The following is a 12,949-nucleotide window of genomic DNA, read 5'->3' on the forward strand; positions in this document are numbered from 1 at the left end:
ACCCCTCCCATCTGCAGTTTCACCGTATGACTGAGGTGAGTCCAGCAGAGGTCAGAGGTCGGCCCACACTGAGCCGTTTCAGTACAGAAACCAAAGACATCTTAAATGTTTGAGACTCCAGCTGGAGGTAAAGTCCAGCTCCTCCAGGCTCGGCTGATGTTGGGTCTGAGACGCATCAGAGAGACGCTCAGCGTGTTGCACTCAGTTCCTCCTCTACTCTGTTCTCTTAATCATCTGATCTATAACTTTAGAGCTGCAGCTTAGTTAGATCTTCTGCTCAGGTTTTGTTCCTGCAGCCAGGGTCTGTTTGCTTCACATCAGGCGGTTCTGCAGGCCTCAGATCATCATTATTATCCTCCAGGTGGAAGCTAATGAAATCAGCCTCTATGATTGGATCAGCTGCATGACAAAAGATTTCAGATGAAATCTTCCAGTTTTCCAAATCTCTGATGTGTTCCTGGGCAGAACAAACTGAATCTGAGGCTGCAGGACTGAAACCCCATCAGACAGACGCTGGTGGCCCTGCTGAGAACCCGCTGCAGCACCTGTCTCAGTGGGCGGGGCCAGCCGCTCTGAGGTCAGCTTCAGTCAATATTCAATCTGCTCATGATCCACAAAGAATACAAAAATAAGTGACTGCTGTTGGTTTGAGGTAAGACTGGGCTGGAAGTAGGAATCAGGATATGACCTCCCAGTATCATCAGTGGAACCAGAGCAAACACCTGCTTCTGGTCTCCTCTGAAAGAAACAGGATCCAACACATAAACCTCTGGAGCCAAATAAAATAGTTATAAAAGACCCCAGTCTGATGTCTGACTCATGATCTGACAACATCAGCGCAGAAACTAAAGATTTTCTGCAGAAAGAAAGATCAGGATTTTGTTGGAAGCTCCTAAAGCCTTAAATGGCCAAGCTCCATCTGATATCAGAGATCTGATCGTTCCTGATGTTCCTATAGGAGCACTTCGCTCTCAATCTGCAGGTTTACAATCTGACTGAATTTAATCGAATTGATCGGCTGAGCAAGGAGCCAATCAAAAGCTAAGAAAGCGGCTTCTGGAACCATCAGGAATGTTTCCTGACAGAGTTTCCACAGTCTTTCCTTTGACTTCATGGCACAAAGCTTGGAAAAAAACACTATTTAGGGTTAGGCTAGAATCATTAGCCACTTTTTTATTAAAGGAGTTTAGTAGCTGCTGCACCATCATCCTGACTGAATCATGGCTGAATTCACCGATACCAGACAATGCTGTTAGCCTGGAGGAGCTAACTATTCCACGCCGATAGAAACAGCAAACTCAGCAGTAAGGCCTGGTTTACTCTAACATTAAAGATGCATTCAGAGCAGCCCCCCGCCCCCACCTCGGATCACCAGATCACCTATCTGCCATCATACTTCCTGCATACACATTCCAGCAAATCAGGACAAAATCAACAGTGAAAAAAGTCAGAGTGTGGTCTGAGGGCGCCATGGAGAATCTTTAGGACTGTCTGGAATGCTCTGACTGGAACATGTTCAAAGCTGCAACAACCTATGACAACAAAATAAATATAGATAAGACTGCCATGTCATTCTCCATGGCAATCTCAGGCCGCCACCCTGAGTCTTACCGCAGAGTTCTTTGTTTTTATGGGCGCGGTATTGCGTTAGCCCTTCCAGGCTAATAGCATTGTCGGGTATAGCTGTATGCAGCCAAGATTCAGTCAGAATGTTGGTGCAGCAGTTACATGTCTTCTTTTCTGAGGAGAGTTAGAGTCTCAGATTATCCATTCGATGCAGGTCCAGCATATTTTGCAACAGCTTCTTCCCCACCGCCATCAGACTGTTGAAAAAAATGTTAATCATGTAACAGACTCTGCGTCACACTGATAACACCAAAACAAAAATACTGCATATTTGCACCATATATATTAATGCTCTGAACTTCCAGATCAATTGGCACCATGTTTTTTCTCCCACACTGTTTACATGTGATCACTGCTGCACTTTGAGAAATGTTCATTTACTCTCTGAAAGCTGTACTAAACGAAATTTCGTTTTGTATACACTCTGTGTATATAAAAGGATAATAAAAGTTGTCTAAGTCTACCTATTAACTAGGCAAGAAAACTTCTGTAGATCCCGGACAGGACCCCAATGGTCTTCACAACACCCAGAACTAGAATAAGAAAATTCCTTTTTTCTAAGAAGAAATAAATCCTTATTGCTGACAGAAACCTATGTTAGCCAACTTTGGTAACATTCTTTGATTCATTCCTCTCATCTACATCTTTCCTCGGTTCAAGTGGAGGAACTTAGAGGTGCGGAAGGCACACAAGGATAGTCCTCTCCATAACAAAACTCTCCAGGAGGATTTTAAGAGGTTCTTAGATTAAGGTTTAGATTATTTCGGTCTTCCTTGGAATGACCTCCCAGTGGGATATCAATTAGTCTGGTCCTCTAACGTCTACACACCCAATCCCATCAGGGACATTGTGGAGGAAAGTTTATATAGAACTGCTGCAAATGTATTGAAAACAAATAAATATTCACACCCTTTGCTCAATACTTTGTTGATCCAGTGTTGGCAGCAGGTCCAACCTTCAGGCTTCTGCATTCTGACCCACAGTCACGGTGCCTCTGTTGGGATCCTCAGGCTTGCCCACCAGAGGGCGCCGAGGATCCTCTTCTGCTCTTTGTTATTTTCCCTTAGGGCTGGAGTTACTGTTGGGATCTGGAGATTACCCTCTGTCTCCAGCAGAGTGCGCTGTGGGTCTTCTGGAGCTGGAATCTTCCAGCACACCTGATTTCCATCTACTCATCAGGAGACCTCCCCTTTATAAGCTCCTGCCAGGCCTTGCTTCCACGCCGCAGTGTTGATCTTAGTTTGGAACCCTGTCTCTGGCCTGAAGCTCTAGATGAGCCTAACCTGCTAATCTGCCCTGGTGAGCCAACCTGAAGGTTCCTATGTGGAATCACCCTGAAGAATCCTATGTGGATATTCCCTGTTGTTCTCTGCAGTGAGCTGGAAGCTCAAATCTTGGTCTGCCATGCTAAGCCTGAAGCTAGACGCTTAGCTTCTCATGAACTCTGCTAACCAACAGTCTCCGGTCCCAGTCAAGACTTTAGTGAACCAGCTTGGACCAGTTCCAGACCCAGTTTATGTCCTTGTGTTTTGTGCTTATTAATAAACTCTGTTGAACTTTTACCCCGTTTCCGTGTGTGTTCTGCATTTTGGGCTAAACTCAGAGACCCATCATGACAGCCTCGAGCTCAACTCCGCATCCATTGCAGAACATCTCAGCTCCATCAGGTCAGATTGAAATGTCTCTTTCAGATCTTTCCAGATGTTCCATCCATGAGACTCCAGTCCGGACCCTTCATAGACTGGCTCTGATCCACTCTTTGGAGGGACTGTCTGAAGTCCAAAGATCTCTGTAACAGGTCTCTATAACATCCCATAGCCTGATGCTGCCACCACCGTGCTCCATCTTAGGGATATCACTGGTCTACTGATGAGTTCCTGGTTTCCTTCATCTGGTTCACGTCTAACATCTCAATCTCTGTCTCCTCAGACCAGAGAACTTTGTTCCTCATAGTCTGAGACCTTCAAGAGTCTTTTGATGGCCTCCAGAAGAGCTGCCATGTTCATTTTATGAAGGAGGGGCTTTGATATGACTGCTCCACCAATCTAGCCTGATTGGGGGATTGCTGCAGAGGTTGTTTTCCTTCTGGAAGGTTTTCATCTGTCCAGAGAGAACAGTGGAGCTCTAACAGAGGCACCGTCTGTTATGGTTCTCCCCATTTTTGACTCTGAGTTTTCAGTTTTCAGTTATTTTGTTTTATTATTTGGTTTATTTTCCCTTATATTCAAGCAGTTGCTCTCTGCTGCCCCCTTGTGTTTGCTCCCTTTCTCTTAGCTTCCTTCTAGTCAGTTCCACTCACACCTGCTCCATATTTAGCTCATTAGTCCATCCTTTGTTATGTTCCCCATATATGCACCACCTCTGCAGTCCCTCAGTGCTGCTTCCTTGTTGTTGTTTCCTCATCTCTGGCTCCCCTCAGTTTTCCCTCAAAGTTTTTTGGTTCTTGGTATTTTTGTTCTTTGGATTTTGCCTCAACTGATTAAACCTTCAAGATTCACCCTGCCTCCTGATCTCTGCATTTAGGTCCTCAAGCAACCTCACCACCCATTGTTGACGCCATCTGGTTCTTGGTCACCTGCTGGTTCCAACCTTCCTCCATACCAGTGACAGAGCCACTGACATCATAGGGACCTTCACAGCAGCAGATGTTTCTGGATCCTTCTGCAGGTCAGACTATCATCCATTCCATTGAGCTGTGAAATTGGACATGATGGGATTTATTATTATTGGGATATATGATTGTGATTAAAAAGATTGAAATCATTTGGGATCAGGCAGGACAGAACCAAATGTGGAAGAAGTTCTGATGCTATGAGATCATTCCACTAAGCTTGTAGTGGGAACGTGGGACAGTCTGTGGGACCAGGACAACCCAGCCTGTCCTTAGAGTCAGGTCTCATCAGCTCCTGATGTCCCACAGGTCCCTGGAAGGGTCATTTCCAGCAGTTCTGGACGTCCTTCCACGTCTCCCTGCAGTCATCGCTCCATCGGATCCTGCAGGTTAAAACCTTTTTATCTTCCAGGGAGACTCTGATCCGCTCCGATCAGAGCAAATTCTTTCCTCTGGACTCTTATTATCCCAACTAAAGCGTATCCTAATTAATTAAAGGCTTTTTTTTTTCCAGCTGCGGGTTGAATGGGCTCGTCTTCTCCGCGGCGATTAAGATAAAAGCCGAGCTACATTTATCCACCTGCTGCGACACAAGGACGGAGCGAGAGCCTTCTGAGTGAAGCTTTTAATCTGCATCTGAATGTATCTGCAGAGCAACGTTTGTTGATCAGCAGAGGAAAACATTAACAGTAGCAAAACACAAGGTCGCCTGGATCGGCCTTGTGATGCACAGAGGAACCTGCTGCCTGCTGCTTCACCGCAGAGAACCGCAGCTACAAATTTCATCAGGTTTATATAGGAGGCAGATTCATTTAAAACTCTGATTAATCAAGTAGCTGCTCTAATTGTTAAAAAACTGCTCTGATTAATAGTTAATCTGTCCTTATTAATCAATAACCTGTTCAGGTGAGTCAGTGAACCGATTCTTTTCAGGCTGTGAATCTCTAAAGGAAAATATTGGTTCTTTCTCGATTCATTTCATCCTAATTAGTATTTTTTAAAACATTCTTTATTTTGAAATTTGGGGTTTTCCTTTTTTGCTCTAATTAATCATTGATCTGCTCTGATTAATCATTAATATGTTCAGATGAGTCAGTGAACCGATTCTTTTCAGGCTGTGAATCTCTTAAGGAAAATATTTGTTCTTCCTGGATTAATTTCATCCTAATTTGTTTTGGGTTTTTTTAAAGATTCTTTATTTTGGAATTTGTGGTTTTCATTTTTTCTAAGGATTTTAACCCTTTATTTATTCTTTAATATATTTCTCTTTTTTCCATTTTTTATTTCCTCTTCATTGGGTCATTTTTCTATCAGACCCTTTTCTTTCCCTCCATTTATTGTTTATTTCTCTTTATTTTATAGATGTTGTTAATTTATTTTCTTCTTGTTTTCTGGTCCCTCGGCTTCATATTTCTCTAATATTACTGTTTTCTTTCCTTGAGAGCTGCCTGTCAGCCAAACAGGCCCCCACCCACAGCGCTGCTGTCCTTCAGAGTCACTTAGCTTCATAATGGGGCTGAATCGGCTGCGGCTCTGATGCAAACAGCGAACCTTCGTCTCTCTAACTTAAAAAGCTTTAAAGTGACTCCAAACAAAAGCTGTCATTATGCAGAGTTTATCCCACCAGCTCCGTTTCCATTAAGCCAAACTGGAGTCAATTAAACTCTCAGCTGGGTCCTCAGAGAGCCGGCAAAGCTGCTGCAGCAGACGGGAAGTCAAAGGAAAGAGGTAAACATGTCGGGCGGAGCCTGAATGACGTTAGAAAGCTCTTTGATTTCTGCCACAGAGGGAACGACCGGAGGGGGTTTCTACGGATGTTCACCGGTCAGCCCCCCCCCATCTAAATATGGAGAGAAACACGGTGGTGGCAGCATCATGATGGGAAGCTGCCAGAGACTGAAGCTTCACCCAGTCTGAACATCCAGCTGGAGAAACCTTCAGGTTCTACTGACGGGGATGGATACAAAAGCACTCCACACTTTTCAGATCTCAGTGCCTAATAAGGTAAAGTTATTGATATAAAGTCTCTATATTGAAGGAGCCGTTCCTCCATCACGCCTCCACCTCTATTTTCAACCTTTCTCCTCCGCCTTCACCTCAGCGCTTTGATTCCTGCTCAGCAGCTCGTCTGCTTTTATTCTGGGCTGAAAGGCTTTTATTCTGATAGCTGCATAATTAGCAGCTACTTTCTACCCACTGAGAGTCTAACTGCCTTAGAAGGGCAGCGTGGGGGGGTGGCAGGAGGAAACATTTTCTGCTCCATGAACAGGAAGAGACGCTCAGTTTGGAGAATCACAGGATCCAGATCAAAGTTCTGCTTCTGTGGAGGAGGCCACTGAGGAACCCAGCATCTCCTCGTGTCCTCAGAGTCCCACCTCAACAGCTTCATCATGGACCTCCATCATGGACCTCCATCAGGGACCTCCATCTTCAGCTGCCAGAAGACATGAGCTGGTAACCAAGGAGGTGTCTACCGGGCAGCGACCTAATCAGCCAACAGTGGATCAGAACCGAGGGAAGATCAGAAACCCAGAGAGGTTCTGATCATTGAGCAAAATGAGGAGAACCTCCTGAAACCTCCTGGAAACATGGAAAAAAGTTGGAGATCATCCACCCATCATCCATCCACCCACCCATCATCCATCCACCCACCCATCATCCATCCATCCATCCACCCATCATCCATCCACCCACCCATCATCCATCCATCCACCCACCCATCATCCATCCATCCACCCACCCATCATCCATCCACCCACCCATCATCCATCCATCCACCCACCCATCATCCATCCATCCATCCACCCATCATCCATCCACCCACCCATCATCCATCCATCCATCCACCCATCATCCATCCACCCACCCATCATCCATCCATCCACCCACCCATCATCCATCCACCCACCCATCATTCATCCACCCACCCATCATCCATCCACCCACCGATCATCCATCCACCCACCGATCATCCATCCACCCATCATTCATCCACCCATCATCCATCCATCCATCCATCCAACCACCCATCATCCATCCATCCACCCACCGATCATCCATCCACCCACCAATCATCCATCCACCCATCATTCATCCATCCATCCATCCACCCATCATTCATCCATCCATCCATCCACCCATCATTCATCCACCCACCCATCATCCATCCATCCATCCATCCATCCACCCACCCATCATCCATTTCTCCATCCATCCATCCATCCACCCATCATCCATCCATCCACCCATCATCCATCCATCCACCCATCATTCATCCATCCACCCATCATCCATCCACCCATCATCCATCCACCCACCGATCATCCATCCACCCATCATTCATCCACCCATCATTCATCCATCCATCCACCCACCCACCCATCATTCATCCACCCACCCATCATCCATCCACCCACCGATCATCCATCCACCCACCGATCATCCATCCACCCATCATTCATCCACCCATCATCCATCCATCCATCCATCCAACCACCCATCATCCATCCATCCACCCACCGATCATCCATCCACCCACCAATCATCCATCCACCCATCATTCATCCATCCATCCATCCACCCATCATTCATCCATCCATCCATCCACCCATCATTCATCCATCATCCATCATCCATCCACCCATCATTCATCCACCCACCCATCATCCATCCATCCATCCATCCATCCATCCACCCACCCATCATCCATTCATCCATCCATCCACCCATCATCCATCCATCCACCCATCATTCATCCATCCACCCATCATCCATCCACCCATCATCCATCCACCCACCCACCCATCATCCATCCATCCACCCATCATTCATCCATCCACTCATCCATCCACCCACCCATCATCCATCCATCCATCCATCCATCCATCATCCATCCATCCACCCATCATTCATCCATCCACTCATCCATCCACCCACCCATCATCCATCCACCCACCCATCATTCATCCATCCACCCATCATTCATCCATCCACCCATCATTCATCCATCCACCCATCATCCATCCACCTACCCACCCATCATTCATCCATCCACGCACCCATCATCCATCCATCCACCCATCATTCATCCATCCACTCATCCATCCACCCACCCATCATCCATCAACCCACCCATCATCCATCCATCCATCCATCCACCCATCGATCATCCATCCACCCATCATTCATCCATCCACCCATCGATCATCCATCCACCCATCATCCATCCATCCATCATCATCCATCCATCCATCATCCATCCATCCATCCATCCATCCATCCATCCATCCACCATCCATCCATCCATCCATCATCCATCCATCATCATCCATCCATCCATCCATCATCCATCCATCCATCCATCCATCATCCATCCATCCATCATCCATCCATCCATCCATCCATCATCCATCCATCCATCCATCCATCCATCCATCCATCCATCATCCATCCATCATCCATCCATCCATCCATCCATCCATCATCCATCCATCCATCCATCATCCATCCATCCATCCATCCATCCATCCATCCATCCATCATCCATCCATCCATCATCATCCATCCATCATCCATCCATCCATCATCCATCCATCCATCCATCATCCATCCATCATCCATCCATCCATCATCCATCCATCATCCATCCATCCATCCATCCATCCATCCATCATCCATCCATCCATCCATCCATCATCCATCCATCCATCATCCATCCACCCACCGATCATCCATCCACCCATCATCCATCCATCATCCATTCATCCATCCATCCATTAATCCATCCATCCATCCACCCATCATTCATCCATCCATCCATCCATCCATCCATTCATCCATCCATTCCTCCATCCATCCACTCAACGATCATCCATTATCCATCCATCCATCCATCCATCATCCATTCATCCATCCATCCATTCATCCACCCACCCATCATCCATCCATCATCCATTCATCCATCCATCCATCCATTCATCCACCCACCCATCATCCATTCATCCATCCATCCATCCACCCATCATACATCCATCCACCCATCATCCATCCATCATCCATCCATCATCCATTCATCCATCCATCCATTCACCCATCATCCATCCACCCACCGATCATCCATCCACCCATCATTCATCCACCCACCCATCATTCATCCATCCATCCATCCACCCATCATCCATCAATCCACCCATCATTCATCCATCCACCCATCATCCATCCACCCACCCACCCATCATCCACCCATCATTCATCCATCCACTCATCCATCCACCCGCCCATCATCCATCCACCCACCCATCATTCATCCACCCACCCATCATTCATCCATCCACCCATCCACCCACCGATCATCCATCCACCCATCATTCATCCACCCTCCCATCCATTCATCCATTCATCCATCCATCCATCCATTCATCCATCATCCATCCACCCACCGATCAGCCATTAATCCATCCATCCATCAATCCATCATCCATCCACCCACCCATCATCCATCCATCCATCCATCCATTCATCCACCCACCCATCATCCATTCATCCATCCATCCATCCACCCATCATCCATCCATCCACCCATCATCCATTCATCCATCCATCCATTCACCCATCATCCATCCACCCACCGATCATCCATCCACCCATCATTCATCCACCCACCCATCATTCATCCATCCATCCATCCATCCATCCATCCATCCATCCTCCATCCACCCATCATCCATCCATCCATCATCCATCAATCCACCCATCATTCATCCATCCACCCATCATCCATCCACCCACCCACCCATCATCCATCCATCCACCCATCATTCATCCATCCACTCATCCATCCACCCGCCCATCATCCATCCACCCACCCATCATTCATCCACCCACCCATCATCCATCCATCCACCCATCCACCCACCAATCATCCATCCACCCATCATTCATCCACCCACCCATCCATTCATCCATTCATCCATCCATCCATTCATCCATTCATCCATCCATTCATCCATCATCCATCCACCCACCGATCATCCATTCATCCATCCATCCATCCACCCATCATTCATCCATCCACCCATCATTCATCCACCCACCCATCATCCATCCATCCACCAATCCACCCACCGATCATCCATCCACCAATCCACCCACCGATCATCCATCCACCCATCATTCATCCACCCTCCCATCCATTCATCCATTCATCCATTCATCCATCCATCCATCCATCCATTCATCCATCATCCATCCACCCACAGATCATTCCATTTATCCATCTTCCATATCCACCATCATTATCCATCCACCATCATTCATCCACCCACACCATCATTCATCCACCCACCCATCATCCATCCACCCACCGATCATCCATCCCCACGATCATCTCCATACCACCCCATCATCCATCCATCATCATCCACCCACCCACCCATCATCCATCATCCTCCCATAATCCATCCATTCAACCCATCATCATCACCATCATTCATCCACCCACCATCATTCATCCACCCACCCATCATCATCCAACCACAGATCATCCTTCCTCCCAACAGATCATCCACCCACCATCTTTCATCCATTCCATCCTTCCCATCCATCCATTCCATCCTCATCCACCATCATCCATCCATCCATCATCATTCAGTCCACCCATCATTCATCCGATCCACCATCATCATTCCACCCACCTCTACCCATCATCCATCCTTCCACCTTCCATGCCTTCCTTCATCTCTTCAATCCACTCGCCTATCATCCTTCCTCCCACCCGATATTTTCTTCCACCCACCCATCTTCCATCCTCCACCCATCACCCAGATCCGATCATCCATCCAACCCAATAATTCATCCAACACCACCCATCCATTCATTCTTCATTCCATACATCTCATTCATGCCATTCTTCCATCCATCACATCTACATTCATCCCTTCACCCACGATATCCATTTCTTCATCCATCCATCACCCATCATTCATCAATCCACCCATCATTCAACCACCACCCATTACATCTCATCCATATACCACAATCCACCCAGATCATCCATCCCAACCAGAATTAATCCTGTCATAGCCATTCATCATATTGACATACCATTACATACAGCCAGTTCATCTCTCATCAATCCACCCCTCCGTTCATCCATTTCTTCCATCCTTCCATCCATACCCTTCTCGTCATTCGCCATCATCCAGTTCTTTCTATTACATCCCTACATGCATTCAGTCACCACCCATCATCATCCACCAACCGATCTTCCTTCCACCCATCTTCCTCAGCCATTTAAGCCTACAAACCCACCATTCATCTGCCATCCAGCCTGCCACCCACCATCATCCTATTCATCCTATTCTTCACTCCCCGTGCTGCATGAATTGTGCTGGTAGAATGACGCCATTCATCTTTCATTCCATCCACCACCGATCCATCCATCATCCCTTCATTCATCACATTTCACCCATCTGTCATCCTTCATCACATCTCTCCTTCCATCCATCCATCATTCATCCACCACATCCATCCAACCATCCATCAATCCATACATTCCACCCCATCCATATCCATCAATCCATAATCCAATATTTGCCATCCATCAATCCCATCCATCCATCCAGCCATCCATCCATCCACGCCATTTCATCCAACCATCCATCCTTCATCCATCCATAATCCATCATCCAATCCATCCATTCATCCTATCATCCATCCATCCCCCACAGTATCATCCAACCACCCCATTATTCATCTACCCATTATTCATCCCCATCCACCCATTATTTCATCCATCCACCCATCAAATTCCATCCACCCACCCATCATTCATTTCCACCATCCATCATCCATCCATCCATCCATCATCCATCATCCTTCACACCATTATTCATCCATCCAAACCATTAGTATCCATCACACCCATATTCATCCATCACCTTCATCCATCCCAACCCATCCATTTCCATCCATCCATCCACCCACCGATTCATCCATCAACCATTATTATCATCCAGCATTATTATCTCCATCCAGCCCATTATATATATCATCCACCATCATCCATCCACTCCACCCATCATTCATACCATCCACCCATCATCCATCCACCCACCCATCATCCATCACCCACCACCCATCATCCATCCATCCACCCATCATTCTCCATCCACTCATCCATCCACCCACCCTCATCCATCACCACCCATCATCATCATCACCCATCATTCATCCATCCACCCATTATTCATCCACCCACCCATCATCCATCCATCATCCATTCATCCATCCACCCACCCATCATCCATCCACCCACCCACCCATCATCCATCCATCCACCCATCATTCATCCATCCACTCATCCATCCACCCACCCATCATCCATCCACCCACCCATCATCCATCCATCCACCCATCATTCATCCATCCACCCATTATTCATCCACCCACCCATCATCCATCCATCATCCATTCATCCATCCATCCATCCATCCATCCATTCATCCATCCACCCACCGATCATCCATCCACCCATCATTCATCCATCCACCCATCATTCATCCATCCATCCATCCTCCATCCATCCATCATCCATCCACCCACCGATCATCCATCCACCCATCATCCATCCACCCATCATCCATCCACCCACCCATCATTCATCCATCCACCCACCCATCATCCATCCATCCATCATCCATCATCCATCCATCA

The 12,949-nt window shown here is 47.0% G+C and overlaps 1 long non-coding RNA gene across 1 annotated transcript; it reads left to right on the forward strand.

The window, feature by feature from the left end:
* Nucleotides 1-4,052: 4,052 nt before the first annotated feature.
* LOC119777614 lies at nucleotides 4,053-5,016 on the forward strand. Its single transcript, XR_005279939.1, has 3 exons — nucleotides 4,053-4,293; nucleotides 4,547-4,626; nucleotides 4,752-5,016. It is a non-coding gene; the product is annotated as an uncharacterized LOC119777614 (long non-coding RNA).
* Nucleotides 5,017-12,949: the final 7,933 nt, after the last annotated feature.

This window comes from Cyprinodon tularosa, unplaced genomic scaffold (assembly GCF_016077235.1).
Source record: "Cyprinodon tularosa strain WSP-4 unplaced genomic scaffold, ASM1607723v1 ctg1252, whole genome shotgun sequence".
Taxonomy (NCBI): domain Eukaryota; kingdom Metazoa; phylum Chordata; class Actinopteri; order Cyprinodontiformes; family Cyprinodontidae; genus Cyprinodon; species Cyprinodon tularosa.